General features: G+C 49.1%; 1 protein-coding gene and 1 pseudogene across 3 annotated transcripts in view; both read right to left on the reverse strand.

The window, feature by feature from the left end:
* Kyat1 (kynurenine aminotransferase 1) overlaps positions 1 to 13,054 on the reverse strand; it is a 30,743-nt gene extending 17,689 nt beyond the window's left edge. Inside the window, exon 1 of one of the 3 annotated variants that reach the window (XM_075985689.1) lies at positions 12,816 to 13,054. The gene's annotated coding sequence lies outside the window, so the exon portion shown is untranslated. The remainder of the gene's footprint in view (positions 1 to 12,815) is intronic. The other 2 variants (XM_075985691.1, XM_075985690.1) reach the window with 2 other exon arrangements.
* Positions 13,055 to 15,323: 2,269 nt separating this feature from the next.
* Positions 15,324 to 17,464, reverse strand: LOC142857455 (B-cell receptor-associated protein 31 pseudogene; annotated as a pseudogene).
* Positions 17,465 to 18,253: the final 789 nt, after the last annotated feature.

Raw genomic sequence — 18,253 nt, forward strand, 5'->3', positions numbered from 1 at the left:
GTAAAGAAAAAGAAAGGCTGGGGGGTAGCTATGTGGTGGTGCATACTCCTAGCATTTGAGAGGAGAGGCAGGAGGATGACCACCACCAAGTTCTAGGCCAGCTTGAGCCATAGAATAAAATCTGTCACCGGGCAGTGGTGGGTGGTGGTGGCGCACGCCTTTAATCCCAGCACTTGGGAAGCAGAGGCAGGCGGATCTCTACGAGTTTGAGGCCAGCCTGGTCTACAGAGTGAGTTCTAGGACAGCCAGAGATACACAGAGAAACCCTGCCTCTAAAAACCAAACCAACCAAGCAAACAAATAATTGTAAAAAAAATAAATAAATAAAAATCCTAAAGCCAAAAGTCCACCAGCAAACATAAAGCCTAACAGACAACTCTGGGAAGGTTGGATGCATCACTCCACACCATTTCAAAGCTCACTACAGAGCGGAGCTGAAGGACCAAATTCTAAAATAATAAGAATAGTAATAATAAAGCGAGAGGGGACTGCTGAAGAATAGGCATGCAGAACGTTGCATCAGAACAATTCCCAAATCAACTCTCATGTTTATGGGTGATCGTTCCTAGAGAGGCCAAGACCATTCAATGGGCAAACACAGTCTTCAACTAGATCAGCTGGACATAAACACTGGTCTGAAATGACATCCAAGCTCACCCTCAGGCAAAAGGTGTTTATGCAGTCTGTTGATGATGCAACAGCAGCAGAGGAGGGCCCAGGAGGAACTGGACTGTGTTCTGAGCACTGGAGAAAAGGGCAGGGTTTTAAAAGACAAGAAGAAGAAGAAGAAGAAGAAGAAGGAGGAGGAGGAGGAGGAGGAGGAGGAAGAGGAGGAGGAGGAGGAGGAGGAGGAGGAGGAGGAGGAAGAGGAGGAAGAAGAAGAAGAAGGAAGAAGAAGAAGAAGAAGAAGAAGAAGAAGAAGAAGAAGAAGAAGAAGAAGAAGAAGAAGAAGAAGAAGAAGAAGAAGAAGAAAGCCAGGGGGGCTGGAGAGATGGCTCAGAGGTTAAGAGCATTGCCTGCTCTTCCAAAGGTCCTGAGTTCAATTCCCAGCAACCACATGGTGGCTCACAACCATCTGTAATGAGGTCTGGTGCCCTCTTCTGGCCTTCAGGCATACACACAGACAGAATATTGTATACATAATAAATAAATAAATATTAAAAAAAAAAAAGCCAGATGGTGGTGGCACACTCCTTTAATCCCGGAACTCAGAGGCAGAGGCAGGCAGATATCTGTGAGTTCCAGGCCAGCCAGGACTACACAGAGAAAACCTGTCTCAAAACACAAAAACAAAACAAAACTGAACCAGGTGGGCTGGCATATACACATAACCCCAGCACATGGGTAAGTAAAGGCAGAGGCATTGCTACAAATTTGAATCCACCTTGTCTACATAGCAAGTTTCAGGCCAGCCAGTACTATAGCGAAGTATGATCCTGTTGCACACACACAAACACACGCACGCACGCACACGCACACACTGGCCCACACACCGTCACACTACAAAGTGTTTTGCATAGTTCTGACTGGAGAACTGAGGCTGTAGCCCTAGACCTGCTGTGGATCGTGAGGCTGCTGCAGGGCTGCTGCAGAGAGAGGCTGAACATCTGTCGTTTCTGTGGTTTGGCTCAGGTGGAGAATATTTAATGAAGACCATGCAGGGCTTTTTTCCCTCAAAAGCTCCCAGGGTCCATGTGAGGATGCTGAACCAAAGAATTACCATTTCTGAGATCTCTCTTAGAATAGCTACACAGAAAAGAATGAATCTGGAGTGGCCGTGGCATTGCAAGCCTGTGATCCCGCCACCTGGGAGACGAAGATGAGAAGACTGGAAGCCTGACGCCAGCCTCGACTGTCAGCTTGGACTACGAGGTGAGACCCAGCCTCAAAGTTAAAAACAAACAAACCAAACCTTACTTTACAATATATCAAAATGAACTCAGCAATAGGAGCAAATGTATGAGCTAAAGCAGCAAAAATCTGAACCAGGAAGATTGCAAATGTATTTATGTTTTATGTGTATGAGTATTTTGTCTGCATATAAGCCTGTGCACCACATGCATGCCGTGCCCAAGGAGGCCAGAAGAGGGCGTCAGATCCTCATCTTCTGTAACTGGAATTATAGATAGAAGGTTCTTAGCTCCTAGCTAAGTGCTGGGAACATAACCCCAATGCAAGTTTAGACAGTTCTCCTAACCACTGAGCCATCTCTCCTTCCCTGATTGCAAATTTGAAGTTGGTTTAGGCTATATAGTGAGATCCTGCAGAACACAGCTGGGAACGATACCAGTCTGGAATACCCGTATTCAAGGTGCAGAGACAAGAGGCCAGAGGGACGTACACACTAACTTCTACGCCAGCCTTGGCTACACAATAAGACATTGTGTCTGCATTTACTAGGCCTGTAGTGTGTCCCCGCTTGATGCTGACATTTTGGGCCACTGTTTGGGTACAACAGGAGGAACACAACTGGCTGTGGAGTCAGGCGAGGCACCTTCTCTTCCTAAGCGCTCACCCAAATCAGAGCCCACGCGACCACGCACTTCATTAGAGTCTCTGTGAGACCACCTGTCCTGGCCCACGTCCTGCCACCGTCCCTCAGGTACACTCGTCCTCACGTGCATCTGCTAGCTCCGCCCGAGTGAGATTTGTCTTTCTCTAGCGGCACCAGACACCCAACGGTTCATGATGAAGACTTCAGAATATATATATATTTTTCTTCTCTTTCCTTCCCTCTTCCCTTTCTCTTTTCTGCTACCTCCACCTTTTTGTATTGAACAGGGTCTTACTACTGCAGCCCAGGCTGGCCTCATACTCGTGATCTCTGAATGCTGGGATCACAGGCATGGACCGCCACACCCAGCTAAGCATTTCACGTTTATGACTTCCAGACATAGATTTACTTGTGACCTGGCAATTCCACTCCTATAGCAAACTCTAAAGAACTGAAAACTGACATCCAAGCGAAGATCTATCAAGAGCCTTTCTTTTTTGTTTTTTTTTTTAATATTTATTTATTTATTCTTGGTTTTTCGAGACAGTATTTCTCTGTGGTTTTGGAGCCTGTCCTGGAACTAGCTCTTGTAGACCAGGCTGGTCTCGAACTCACAGAGATCCGCCTGCCTCTACCTCCTGAGTGCTGGGATTAAAGGTGTGAACCACCACTGCCTGGCAAATACATCTTTTTAGAGACATGTAGTAAATAAACCTCAAGGGCTGGAGAGATGGCTCAGAAGTTAAGAACACTGATTGTTCTTCCAGAAGACCTGAGTTCAATTCCCGCCAACCACATGGTGGCTCACAACCATCTGTAAAGAAATCTGGTGCCCTCTTCTGGCCTGTTGGCACTCATGCAGACAGAATGGTGTAAACAAAATAAATAAATAAATTAAATAAATAAATCTTTAAAAAAAAAAAGAAAAGAAACCTCAAATGTTCATCAATGGCTGAGTAAACTACAGTACAGCCACATAGTGAGAGCTACTACTATTGCTCTAATTGTATGAACCTATGCTGTGCTGAGTTATTGTGGATGTTTGTTTACACTGGGAAGATGTCTTTGCCAAGACACCTTCTGATTGGTTTAATAAAGAGCTGAATGTCCAATAGCTAGGTAGGAAGAGGTTAGGCAGGACTTCTGGGGACAGAGAGGACTTTGGGAAGAAGAAAGGCAGAGGAAGCAGCATGGGCAGTATGGAAAGAAAGGTAAAAAGCCATATGGTAAAAATGTAGATTTAAAAAAGTATGCTAATTTAAGTTATGAGAGCTAGTGGGACGCTGGGCGGTGGTGGTGCACGCCTTTAATCCCAGCACTTGGGAGGCAGAGGCAGGCGGATCTCTGTGAGTTCGAGGCCAGCCTGGTCTACAAGAGCTAGTCCAGGACAGGCTCCAAAGCTACAGAGAAACCCTGTCTCGAAAAACAAAAACAAAGAAACAAACAAACAAGAGCTAGTGGGACAAGCCTAAGCTGAGCTCCGTGTCGTTATCTGTAAACTCATGACCCAGAGAAAAATCCGATTATACTGAGTGAAAGATACCAGTCACACAAGGCCACACACTGCCTGATCCCTTTCATATGATGAATCTAGAACCCAACCAATGCAGAGGTGGCTGCTCACCAGATGTGGACAGGGGGACAGGAAGTGATTACATGGTTCAGTGTAGGGCCCTTGACTGGCATGTTGCAGGCCCTTCTCTGGGACCTCTCCATCCTGGGAACAGCTTTCTCTCTGCTGCTAGTCATGTCCATTTGGGAAACTTCCCTCACTGCAGCCGGAAGTTTTCAATAGAGACAGCTACAGTGCTCCTGTAGCGTCAGCTCTTCTTCCTTCCTTCATCCACCTGGTCCCATGCAAATGTGACTACCACATCCTGGGCCCTCGCTTGTCCGTATTTGTGTCTCTGCTGGCTAACGCTCTTCCGATAACCCACTGCGTGAGACACTACGTGGGTTAGCTGGTTTCCTCACTGGGTGACAGCACGCTTCGCTGGCTGTCCCTGAATGAATACAGCGACTAATCGGCACCCGGCACGGGGCAGGGGCATGACAGGACTGGTTGCCACTTACACGCAACCTGTTATTCCACAACCTGTCATTCCTACTGAGATCCAAGGGGGAGGAACGAACTACAAAGTTCGTGTTACACAACTGCCAGTCATTAACCCATGGCTACGGACATCTGAACTGTGTCGTTGAGAACAGTGCTGTTTAACTGCGTCTGGACACCAGCAACCTGCTCTAGTCAGACTGGGGCAGTGAAGGCTGCTCATGACGAAGGAATGGCTGTGTTGAAGAACGTCTCAAGAGACTACTGAATTATAAACACTGGATTTGGGACTACTGAATTATAAACACTGGCTTTGGGGACTCGTAGACTTGCATACAGTTTGATCTGTGAGTGTGTGTTCAGTGTGTTTGTTCATGTGAGCCCAGGAGCAGCGTGTGGCTGTGTGTGGAGGCCAGAGGATACCTTTGGGTGTCAATCCCCAGGAGCCCTCTACCGTGGCTCCAGGAGGCACCACAGGTGTGCCAGGTTTATTCTCTCACCAGCACTGGGAATCAAACTCAAGTCCTCATGCTTATGCAGCGAGCGCTATGCCAACTGAGCCATCTTCTAAGTCTCCTGATTTTTTTGAAAAAAAAAAAAATTAGACCATAGTGCTGGCGATAGGGTTTGTTGGTAGCACATTTGTGTGGCATGAGCGGATCCAGGCTCTGTCCACAGTAAGGGCTCCCAGACACTTGAAGAAGATGAATGGGGGCCTGAGGTTGGAGGGGGGTAGGACAGTGAGGCATGAAATGGGGAATAACGGCCACAGGCCTGAGTGACTTTTGGTAACGTCTGGATTGTGGTGACAATGGCAAAAGTGTGAACATTTTCTCAGAATCATGAAGAGTCTGATGGGATGTAAAATCCACAGGGTAGATGTGGGGTGGGAAGGGTGGGGGTGGAGAGGGGAGTGGAGCCCAGAGAGACAGCTCAGAGGTTAGGAGTGCATGATGCTCTTTCAGAGGACCTAAGCACACACACACACACACACACAGAGAGAGAGAGAGAGAGAGAGAGAGAGAGAGAGAGAGAGAGAATTAAAAATTTTAAGTGGCCAGGTGGTGCTGGCTTGTGCCTTTAATACCAGTTTTGGAAACAGTCAGGCAGAACTCTGTGAATTCGAAACCAGCCTGATCTACAAAGTGAACCTGTCTGAAAAAAAAAAAAGGAACAAAATCCCCAAATAAATAGAAAATAAAATAAGGGCTGGAGAGATGTCTTGGAAGTTAAGAACATTAGCAGTTCTTTTAGAGGACCTGGGGTTGGTTCTTAGCACCCACATGGTGTTGCACATTGTCTGCAACTCTAGTTCCTGGGCACTAGAGTCCTCTTCTGTTGTCTGTGGACGCTGCATGCACATGGTGCACAGACATTTTTCTGGCTAATTTTATGTTAACTTGACACAAGCTAGAGTCACTGGAGAGGAGGAAGCCTCAATTGAGAAAATACCTCAGTTTGATCAGTCTGCAGGCAGGCCTATAGGTGGCTTTTTCCTTTATTTCTAGACAAGGTTTCTTCAGGGCTGTCCTGGAACTCACTTTGTGGACCAGGTTGGCCTTTAACTCACAGAGGGATAATCTTTTTTTTTTTTTTTTTTTTTTTTTTTTTTTTTTTTTTTGGTTTTTCGAGACAGGGTTTCTCTGTGGCTTTGGAGCCTGTCCTGGAATTAGCTCTGTAGACCAAGCTGGTCTCGAACTCACAGAGATTCGCCTGCCTCTGCCTCCCAAGTGCTGGGATTAAAGGCGTGCGCCACCATCGCCCGGCTGGGATAATCTTTTTGTACACTGTAAATATGCATTACTCTCGTTGTTTAATGAAGAGCTTACTAGTTGATAGCTGCGCAGGATTTTCGGGGCAGGGAGAACTCTTGGAAGAAGGAGGGTGGATTGGGAAAGGATGCCAGGAGATGCGGAGAGAAGAAAGATGAACATGCCATGCTAAAAGAGGCTAGACAAGAAATATGGGTTAATTTAAGTTGTAAGAGCTGACTGGAGGCAGCTAAGCATTTATAATTAATAAGTCTGTGTGGTTATCTGGGAGCAGACTGGAGGGACAGAAAACTGCCTACAGAAATCCACCTGCCTGACTCCTGAGAGGGTGTTTGCTTAATTAGTGACTGATGGGGGAGGGCCCAGCCCATCGTGGGTAATGCCACCCCTTAGCAGGCTGTTCTGGGTTCTATAAGAAAGTGGTCTGGGGGGCTGGAGAGATGGCTCAGAGGTTAAGAGCACTGACTGCTCTTCCAGAGGTCCTGAGTTCAATTCCCAGCAACCACATGGTGGCTTATAGCCATCTATAATGAGACCTGGAACCTCCTTCTGGCTTGCAGGCACACGTGGAAGGAATGCTATACACATAATATAATATAATAAAATAAATAAATAAATATTTAAAAAAAAAAGAAAGTGGTCTGAGCAAGGCGTGAGGAGCAGGTCAGTAAGCAGCACCCCTCGAAGGCCTCTGCAACAGCTCCTGCCTCCAGGTTCCTGTCCGACTTCCCTCAATAATGAACAGCAATATGGAAATGTAATCCCAATAAACCCTTTCCTCCCCAACTTGTTCTTCATGGTGTTTCATCACAGCAATAGAAACCCTAAGATAGATATCTGATGTGAATTCCCCTATGTATGCTGTGACTATGTTTTATTACCATTGGTTAATGAATATAGCTGTTTCAGCCAATGGCTTAGCAGAGCAAAGCCACGTGGGAAATCCAAACCCAGACACAGAAAGTAGGCGGAGTCAGAGAGATGCCATGTAGCTGCTGAAGGAGAAAGCCGCCAGTCCCTAGTCTGAACCTTACAGGCAGGCCACAGCCTCGTGGTGCTTCACAGATTAATAGAAATGGGTTAATTTAATATGTAAGAGCTAGCTAGAAATACACGCAAGCTGTTGGCCAAACAGTGTTTTAATTAATATAGTTTCTGTGTGATTATTTGGGTCTGAGTGGCGGGGGTGGGGGGATAAAGAGCACAGATATCCATGCAGACAAAAACACTTAAACACATAAACTAGAAATATATAAGTAAGTAAATACAATAGAGCCAGGCGTGGGGGTGCACAGCTTTTGTTTTGTTTGGTTTTGTTTTTTGTTTTTTTTTTTGAGACTGAGTTTCTCTGTGTAACAGCCCTAGCTGTCCTGGAACTAGCTCTTGTCCAGTTGAACCTGACCTCAAACTCACAGAGATTTGCCTGCCTCTGCCTCCCAAATTCTGGGATTAAAGGCGTGTTCCATCGCGGCCCAGCACACGGTCCACACCTTTAATCCCAGCATTTGGGACGCTAACCAAGTGGATCTCTGTGATCTTGAAGTCAACCTGGTCTACACAGCAAGTTCCAGGCTAGTCAGGGCTACACAGAGATACTCTGTCTCAAACAAACAATTCGCAGACAAGTGTTGCCATGGGGGCAGCTCAGGTGCTTGGGTACACTAAGGAGACAATTCCACCAGGGCAGGGATCAGAGGGACACCATGTGACCTTTACAACACCTTCCTATAAACTGTGTCTCCTAAGCATCTACAATGTGAGACATCAATGTCAGGCCAGGTGCTGGCAGCAGGTGTCCTCCCCCCCACACCTCCCTGAGCCTGGACAGCTAATGGCCAGCAGCCTAACCAGAAAGTGTATGGATGACCCTGGACACCAGGCATGCTCCAAAAACTTGGTGCTGATGTCAGCTGTGCTCTGCTGACCCCAATGGACATGCTTGGACGCTAGAGAGTGTTGACACTGGTACAGAGCCACCTCAGCGGCCTCGGGTTGGCTGAGCCCTGGCTCTGCAGCTCCATGTTCTCCTTGCGTTAGGACATACAGATTATTTGCTTTAGGCATGACCTGACCCACAGGGGTGCCAGCTCTGCCCGATGCCTGTCATGCATTCCATGCCATTCACTCTGCTGGATTCTGCCCAGCTCTGCTTCTTCTTAAAGCCGCTGCCCGGGCCTCCCTCTGAACTCACATGGGACTAGCTATGCATTGGCACGGGTGTGCGCTTGTGCCCTGGTGTGCATGGAAGCTGACTGTGAAGGGGTCTGGCAATCAGCAAGATGGCCTGGAGCAGCCGCCCACCTAACATGTCCATTGTGTAACATGCCAGAAACTGCATGTGGGCAACCAGTACAACAGCGGCCCAGTGGACTAACGAGATTTACAGCACTAAAGAGTCCCTCTGGCACTACCCCCTGCTGTGGGACATGGTCACCAGTCTGAAAACATTGCACTCACCTATATGAGCCAACCCTAAGTCTGCTCCCTGGCAACACAGACTTCGGACAAGAGCCCCCTCCCATCCTCTGTGGGGTTTTATTAATCTATTTATTTAATTGGCTATTCTGAGACAGTCTCATTCAGCCTGTAGCCCAGGCCCGTCTGGAACTCACTGGATCCCTCAGCTTCCCAAACATGACTGTGGGCATGAGTTTCCATGCCCAGCTTATAAGGCTGGCTTTGAAAAAATAAAGCCTCTTCAAAAACTAAAACAAACAAACAAAATAAAACCCTGCCTTTTGCTGAGTGGTGGTGATGGTGCACGCCTTAATCCCAGCACTCAGGAGGGAGAAGCAGGCAGATCTCTGTGAGTTTGAGGCCAACCTGGCCTGCAGAGCAAGTTCCAGGACAGGCTCCAAAGATTAAATGACCCAGCTCCACCATTTAGTTAACTATGGAACATGGGTCCCCAGGGCACAGCCTATGGGCTCAGACCCATCTGGAGCATAGTAAAGAATCAGCACAGCTCAAGGTCCAAATCAGGAGCAGAAGGAGACGGAGCACGAGCAAGGAACTCAGGACCGCGAGGGATGCACCCACACACTGAGACAATGGGGATGTTCTATCGGGAACTCACCAAGGCCAGCTGGCCTGGGTCTGAAAAAGCATGGGATAAATCCGGACTGGCTGAACATAGAGGACAATGAGGAATACTGAGAACTCAAGAACAATCGCAGAGGGTTTTTGATCCTACTGTACATACTGGCTTTGGGGGAGCCTAGGCAGTTTGGATGCCCACCTTAGGAGACCTGGATAGAGGTGGGCGGTCCTTGGGCTTCCCACAGGTCAGGGAACCCTGATTGCTCTTCGAGCAGATTAGGGAAGGTGACTTGATCGGGGGAGGGGGAGGGAAATGGGAGGCGGTTGCGGGGAGGGGGCAGAAATCCTTAATAAATAAATAAATTAAAAAATAAATAAATAAATAAAAAATTTCAAAAAAAAAAAAAAAAAGAATCAGCACAGCAAGGACAAAGACCCGGACTTGATCCCCAGCACCACAGATAGTCTAACCCATGACACGTCATGCTCCTTGTATGCATGCAGTAACCTGCAGTTAGCTAGCAAGAAACCAATTACCTAGGGGGCTGGAGAGATGGCTCAGCGGTTAAGAGCATTGCCTGTTCTTTCAAAGGTCCTGAGTTCAATTCCCAGCAACCACATGGTGGCTCACAACCATCTGTAATGAGATCTGGTGCCCTCTTCTGGCCTGCAGGCATACACACAGATAGAACATTGTATACATACTAAATAAATAAATATTTAAAAAAAAAGAAAGAAAGAAACCAATTACCTCTGAAACCTACAAACTTTCCTCAGAAACCCATTCCACAGGACTAGGGAGACGGCTCAGTGGTTAAGAGCCACACTGCTTTTGCAGTGGATCTAAATTTGATCCCAGCACCCACACCAAGTGGCTCACAACTGCCTGTAACTACAGCTTCCAGGGAGATCTGATGCCTCCACAAGCATCTATACTCATGTACACACACACACACACACACACACACACACACACACACAAACACACAGTGAGACAATCACAAACTATTAAAACTAAAAATAAATCTTTAAAAAAATCTATTTCATAACACAAGATCTCCCCCACCATATATATGTATGTGTGTGTGTGTGTGTGTGTATATATATATATGTATATATATCCTCCTGAACACAGGGTATCTCTGTGTAGCCGTGGCTGTCCTGAAACTCGCTCTGTAGACCAGGATGGCCTCAAACTCACAGAGATTTGCCTGCCTCTGCCTCCTGAGCGCTGGGATTAAAGGCGTGCGCCACCACTGCCTGGCTCAGCCCCCCCCCCCCTTAAACAGTAAAAAAGAGCTCCCATAATATAGACATTCCCAAGGGAAATGCTGGCCTAAGAACTAAACAACACAAGAATGGAGACCCAGGATCTTTGACCCTGGACTGGGCTGAGGAGAAAGCAGTGACTTCTGCAGCTCTGACTAAAGGTTCCCAGCCCACAGCGATCTGTAGCAAACCCAGGTGTGACAAACAGCAGGCAGTTTGTTTCTTGTTCCCTTTGTAAGGATGCAGATCCAAAACTGAAATCGTACTCCCTGGGCAGTTCTACATAACAGGGAGGTAGGGGCCTGCCAATTTTGTAGGTAGAGAAGCTGAGGATTGGATCAGGTAAAGAACTTACCCAAAGTCAGAGTCCCAGCAAAGGACAGGAAGTTCCCAGCTCACCCTTCCAACCCTGGGTAAGGAGGTGGGAAACTTTCAGGGGCTCCCTGGGTCCTCTAGGAGTCTCTCAGGTCCAGTGTTTGCTGGGATAGGCCTAATGAACCCCTCTCCTGCTAAGCTGAGGTGACTTGGCCTGTTGGTCACAGAGGCAGGAGCAGGCCTTTTTTTTTTTTTTAAAGCTTAGGTGTCCCTGTTCCTTGGAAATTTGAAAACTCAGCCAGTAACAACAACCAGGAAGCCAAGAGCCCCTCCTCCTGAGATGTGACACTTTTATTTGCTGCTCTGGGGACAGACTGCAAAGACCCTGCAGGTGAGCAAGGTAAAGAACATGTCATTGCTGTGAAGCCTCCTGTGGTCTTCTGTCACCCCCATCCGGACTGGCAATCAGGAGCCAGGTCCTGAGGTTAGGGAGGTGAAGTGGAGTGGTGGGTGGACCTGAGGCTTGGCCATAAAGGAAGGTGCATTGAGGCCAGCCTGCAGGTCTCCAACCTGCACTTGCTCTGATGATGGGCACTTTACCAGTCACGTGGGACCCTCAGGGAATGCTGGGCAGTCATTCTATATACTTCTCTATCACAGATGAAAGGTCACTAGAAGTCCCCTCTGACTCCACCCAGTCTGGTTCTTTGTCCTGTGCATAGGATCGTGGGATGGGAACAGTACATGTCTATTCAGCCCTAGGCTAGTGTGTAGACTTTGATGCTCCCAGGAGGCGGACAGAGGGATGTGGTGTTCTCAATGCCTCCTGTGGGTGGGAAGGGAGTGTGAGCCTGTATAGATCTGCTTTCCAAACTCGGTGCCTCGCCCATCGGAAAATAGGGCTGATGTGTACGAAAACGTGAAAGAGTGGGGCGACTTGGTGTCTGCTGCGGTGGTCATATCTATTGATGGACCATGGCCCAGGTCTACCGACTCCAGGGTGGAAAATGACTTGGACTTTATCCCGGGCTCTGTCACTGTTCTTCTGTTCACCCTCTCCCTTGGCTAGTTAAATGGGTCTTCCTGTCAGACCCCTTTGTCCAACAATTCACGCTGCATGTCTGTGCTTGTGCTATGCCTGGCGGTATGCGGGTTGTGCACATCTGACCAAAGCAGGTTAAAAGCCCCTATATTCAAATTCCCGTTTCTTCTTCCCTAATACTCTAGCTAAATCCTTTAACTTCCCCTACCCTGTCGCCTCCTTTATTAGAGGGAAACAAGACCGTTAAGAGGAGCCCCGGACCTAGGCATTGGCTCAGCAGATAATTTCACCTCTTTCTTTCGAAGAATCAAACCGCGCACACAGTCGTTAAATTCCTCGTCTTGTTAAATTAACAACTTGTGCATATTAGTAGAAAGCTGGCGTGCACGCGAACACTCGAACGGCAGCAGGACTGAAGGCTACACTTTCTGTCCCTAAGTTTCTTTACCTAACTTGGAAGTTGTCCCAAATTAGTACTTTAACCCAATTGCCATGACTACTGTCAGCCTGGGAATCGTCAGAAGAACCCACGGAGGCTGTTATTGGCGCCAGCTCTGCCGGGAATTCTCCGTAACCGCAGTCTTCATCTTCTTGGCCAGGACTACCTTGGGCGAGTGGATGCGGGTGCAGAGAGAGCTAGCCAGACTGGTCCCACTGCAGTGCAGAGCTGCCAACCGCGCGCGTAAGTGTTTCTCGGGGGACCAAGCCTTCTTTTCAGCGAAGCTACACATCACACACAAACAGCAGCACATGCACTCAGAACCCTCTGGAGAACCTGCCGGCTTCAACACGCGATTTCGGTAAAATCTCGCACGGCGACCAGGTACTGACCTGCTTCAGCGAAGAACTGCGATGCTTCGTCAAATCTACAGCGACCCCAAATGTAGTCCTAAGGTTGCAAACGTCTCTGTTCCTTTAAAGAGGTGGAGCCCGAAATGTGCTACTTCTGCCCAGAAGCAACATGGCGCCAAGAACACCGTCAGAAGCTGCGGGGAAACTCTCCCTTCCCTTTAAAAACATGGTGACCCACACACCAAACCCCCGGCGGCCCCCGTTTGCGCCCGGTGACATCACTTCCGGGGCGGATACCTAGGAAGCGGTACAGTGACGGGCAAACAAAACAAGGCGCCAAAGACCCACGGCGTGAGCGGCTATGAGAAGCGGGAATCAGGACGTGAGGCCGGGAGCGGCGGGCCCAGGCGAGTGGGTCGGGTGGGGAAAGCGACGCGCGCTGTCACCTCACGGAACCCACTCACTTGCGCTCGGCCTCCGCACGCGCCTCTCACCCTAGTTTCCGCCGCGCTTCCCACATCACACTTGCTGCGCTGGTCCCCGCAGACAGGCGCCCGTGTCCGCTTCCCTGTGGTCCCGCTGGGCGTTCTCTGGACAGCACCCCCATCAGCAGCTTTCCCGGTTCTCAGCCTTGGGCTTCCCGGCGCCAGTCTCTTTCCTTGAACCCCTCCCTCTTCCTGATCTGCCGGACAGTTTTCTGCCATGGGGGCAAGATCACCGGCTTTAGGGACCTCGGATTTTGGTGGGGTTCCCCGGACGACCGGTTCTTGATGTGAAACTCCAGTTGGTTCTGTCGCTGTCTTGTGCATCCAGCGGCGGGAAGGAGTATCAGATCCGTGAAGGTGTGGTGAGCCGGAGGTCGGCAAAGATGCTCCCAGTCTGAAGAAACACAATGAAATTGGAAGCTAAATTGTGAAAAACGGGATGTAAGACCTGAAAGTTTTAAAAGACCTTCCACCTTGGAAAGGGGGCGATGATTCCTTTAACCCCATTTGACTGTGTTCTGCTCTCCGGAGCACACAGAGTAGCAGACAACACTGGAGGAAGGGGAGGAAGGGAAGCAGAATTTAAGTGTGTTCATAGGTTTAGGACAGTGAAAATGAGCGGGACACACTGTCAGTGAAGGTTAAGTTCTTCTGTGGCAGCCCAGGGGAAGGAAACAAGGACTGTGGAGGAGATACTGGGGTGATGGTGGCTTGACTCCCTGTCTTCCCAGTCCTATAGCTTGTTGGGGTTGAGGGGTGTTGTTATTCAGGACCTTCTTGCCTCCTAGGGTCTGTAGGGCATAGGATAGGAGATCAAGAAACGTGATGGCCCTCCTCCCAGTGTTCCTTTTGTCTGCTGAGGACACAGGTTAGAAGGCGGGTTGTAGAGAGTGGGAGCTTCGAGGGATTGCCCTGTGAGTCAGGAGTCTGGGCGGGTAGTGGGTTTACTTGCTGCTTGAAGGAGCTTCAAGGGAGGAACCAAAAGTGATTCCAGGTTTTCATGTGGGGACACTGAGGCACAGCCTAATAGGCAAAGACCCCAGAAGGACCCAGATGGGCTCCACATGGGTACCTAGAGTCTCGCTCGCCACCTCTCCATCCCTGGCCTCACTCACCTGCCCTGCCATAATGATCTGCCTTGGACGGGGATTTATGCTAGGAAATGTGTCCCTGGCCTCCTCAGCACTGCAGTCTGAGGGGAGATAGACATCAGGCCATAGAAGCAGAGAACTGAGCACTGTTAGGACAGAAGGAGCCCTATGGTAGTCTAGAAGGGAGGTACCCATGAATACATAAACAGGGTTGCCGAAGGGACACTTCCAGGAAGAAGGGCACTGGAGGAGCATGTGAGTCTGGAGCCTCAGTTCTGGTCCTTCTACCATGAGCAAGTGATTGCACAGCCTCAGCAGGTGTCCCCATCCTGACTGAGGAGGAGGCAGCGCAGAGGTGGCCTGGACAGCTTCTGTATCTTTCTGGCTCTAGATGCTTTGCCGCTGGCCACTCATGTCAACTTCTGGGTGCTTGCACTGCCCCCCCCCCCAGCCACAAACTGGATTCCCCAGTTACCACATGTTCTATAATCCCTCTTGGACCCATCCAGGCCCCAGAATGTGTCACCCCCTTTATGGCTATCTCCTGTCAGTACTTTGGCCTTTCCTGTGGCTGGACCACACTCCCAACTCAGGCTGTTTCTGCTGTCCTTCCCAGGTCTACAGAAGCACCTATACTACACTTTACATCAGAAGTGGACAGCTCAGAGGGAAAGGGGTCCTGGCAGTCAGGGGCCAGGGAATACTGAGTGTTACAGCTCAGGAGGAAGAGTATTCTGGCAGTCAGGGGCCAGGGAATAGCAGAGGTCATAGTAAGTGTAGCAGTTTACAGCCCTACTCTAGGGAAGGTTTCCCCACGGTGACAGCTCTGCTCCTGCTCCATTAGCAGACCGAGCCTCTGACTTCCCTGGCAAAGGTGTAACAACTCGGCCTGCTAGGTGAAGGCTTCTCCAGAGAAAATGTTACAGTCCCGCTGTGCTATGCTCCAGCAAAAGAGGGTCTTCACCCAAACCTTGTTCAAGAGATTTATTGGGAGGGAAGAATCCATGAGAGTGGCTGCCTCTACCAAGGTGGAAGAAGAGCAGCCAGAACCTGAACAGGCAGAGGGACTTATATAGGGCTTCTTAGGGGTGGAGTTTTTCCAGGGAGAGGAGGGATTGGTTAGTTTAGTTTATCAGGGGCAGAAATGGCTGATTTCAGGGCCAAATTGTGTTTCTTTCACTGGCCTTTTAAAGTTTTTGGCTCTAGTTTTGGGGCCAGGGCATATTTCTTTCACAGACTCTGAGTCTAGGGACACAGTATTTCTTTGGCACTGGTTTCAGAGACAGGGTGCATCTCTTTGGGTCTGGGTTCGGGGCTAAAGCATTTCTTTCACTGGCGCGGGTCTCAGAGCCAGGGTGTGTTTCTTTGGCTGGCCCTTTTACCCTACACACACTGCCACCTGTCTCTGGGCAAAGTGCAGAACAGAGTGCTCCCTGTGCAGTGACCCTGGAGCACTTACTCGTTGTGGAGAGTGTGTCCTTGGTTTTAAGTGGAAGTCCTTGTATGGCCTGTTCCACCACTGTTACTCCTCCCTTGTCACTTCCCACCTCCAGGGGCAGCATTCTTTGGATGGCTCCTCTGCCTCATGCTGAGATCACTCTTACCACTGTTTATGCCCCAGGGACACTACTCTCCAGAAGCCTCCACTAACTCCACTCAGTCCATTAACTGGTCTGAGTCTAAGGTTGGTTCCTAGATCCCCAGCAGAGTCTGGCTTCAAGACTGCAAAAGTTGCCTTCTAGTATTGCAGCATCCATGAAGTCAAGGGAGATGTCAACTATGCACAGATGGTCAGAGTCAGCCTTAGCAGGACAGCCAACATGCAGGTAGCAGAGCAGAGTCTCAGCCTTACTCAGCAGCCTCCCCAAGCAGAGCAAAGGTCAGAACCATATCCTTTGGATCCTTTACGCAGGGACAGAGGATATTCTGCAGTGTGTCGGGCAGTTGAGTGGCATCTGCTGGCTGTGCTCTTTCAGTCCAAGGCTTTTTTTTTTTTTTTTGTAACCTAACAACATTTATTGTCCTCAGGATAAAACAGATGACCTGCCTCACCTTAAGGACATACAGCAAAATAAATGGGGCTCAACTGCAGGCCAGGTCACAAGTGCTCTTCTACACTTCTAGGACTGGAAAGTGCCCTGGCCAGGCAGGACCATGGCAAATACTCCAAATGAGCAACAATCAGGTCCCTTTTGGTTTGATGGCAGGTATGTGTAAAGGAGTCAAAATAATGATCTGTAAGCTGTGGAAAAAAAAACTGGGGAAGTAGAAGGGGATAAACCCAAGTACCAGAGGGAGAGGGTAAGCTCTCAGTAGTAAACAGTGAGCACGGATCAGGAGGAAGCCAGTTGCAGGGAGGGGGAGAAACAAGCCTTTACTCCTCCTTCTTGTCCGAGGGACCACGTACTAAGGCCTGCAGCTTGGCATGCTCTTCCAGCAGACAGTCGTACTCCTTGGTAAGACCCTCAGACTGCTTCTGCATGGCCAGAGCCTCGTTTTCAGCTTTCTCTAGCTTTTTCTTGCTGTTGGCCAGCTCATCTTTTAGCTTCTTCAAGTCATTCTTCAGGCTCTTGTTCTCCTCTAGCCTCACCTCAGCACTCTCAACATTCAACTTGCCTCCGTCTTCGGCAGCTCCCTTCTTTAGCTGGTCATTCTCCTCCATGTATTTCTTGGCCGCCTCACTGGCGCTTTCTGCTTGCTTTTTAAAGGCTTCATTGGAGGCCAGCAGTGTGGCCTGCTGGGAGATGAGAGTTACCAGGCGTCTAAGTAAGAAGGACAGCAGCAAGGAAAAGCCAGCAATATAGAGATTCCTCTGAGCACGGAAAAGCTTCATGTGCAAGTGCTCCATGGCACCTGGATTGTTCTGGAGGTTCACCTTTTCTGTCACATCATCATATTTCCGGATCTCACGTGCAGCATCAATGACCAACAGCACAAGGATGACGATGAGAACCATAAAGAAGGTGTTGCCATAGGTCACTACCAGCTCAACCAGCCGGGATTTGAAAATCTTCTGCCATCTTTTGGGGGAAATGAAGGGAATACAGAGAAGCAACACAGCAAAGACCTCTGCGTAGAGGAAGGTGGCAACTGCAGTCCACTGTAGACTCATCCTGTGACTTAAAGGTTTCCAACAGAGAGATGGGCGTTTGTCTTCTTTGTTGATGATTCCTTTCGGGGGAGGGGGGAGTCCAACGGACTCCTCAGACCGAGTTTCAGACAAGGCGTACACCCTACCGCCACTACCAAATTCTCACCACCGCTCTGGCCCGCCCCTTAGCCCGCAACCTGAAACGCGCATCGGGCCCTGCCCCAGTCCAAGGCTTTTATTTGGAAACTGTTTTTTTTTTTCTCTCAGGTCTTTTTGGTGCCTGCTGCTGACACACTGCTAGGCAGTCTCTGGTCGTGTTGGTCAGAAAATTCTGGTTGAATGGGATCTTTGTTTTGGTGCTGTTTTTCTTTGTTCTTTTCAGTTTTGTGAGACAGGGTCTCTCTGTAAAGCCCAGGCAGGCCTGGACCTAGTTTCCCACTCAGACCTTTATGTGCTGGGATTGTATGCATGTGCTACCACAGTGTCTTCTTGTGCTGCAGGCCTTCTCAGAGCTTCGGGTGCACTGACCTGGGTGTGGTGAGTGTGAGAAGCTGGCAAGGCAGGATGCTTCCCAAGCACTGACTATGTGCACATGTGTAGGCCGAGGTTCTCTGCCTGCAATTGGAAAAGGAGACAGCAGTCAGTAAGTGCACAATTGAAGATCTGAGTCTCAGCCGGGCGGTGGTGACACTCAGGAGGCAGAGGCAGTAGGATCTCTGTGAGTTTGAAGTCAGCCTGGTCTACAGAGCGAGTTCCAGAAGAGCCAGGGCTAAATAGTGAAACTGGTTTGAAAAACAAAAACTGCGGACA

Source organism: Microtus pennsylvanicus, chromosome 9, assembly GCF_037038515.1.
Source record: "Microtus pennsylvanicus isolate mMicPen1 chromosome 9, mMicPen1.hap1, whole genome shotgun sequence".
Taxonomy (NCBI): domain Eukaryota; kingdom Metazoa; phylum Chordata; class Mammalia; order Rodentia; family Cricetidae; genus Microtus; species Microtus pennsylvanicus.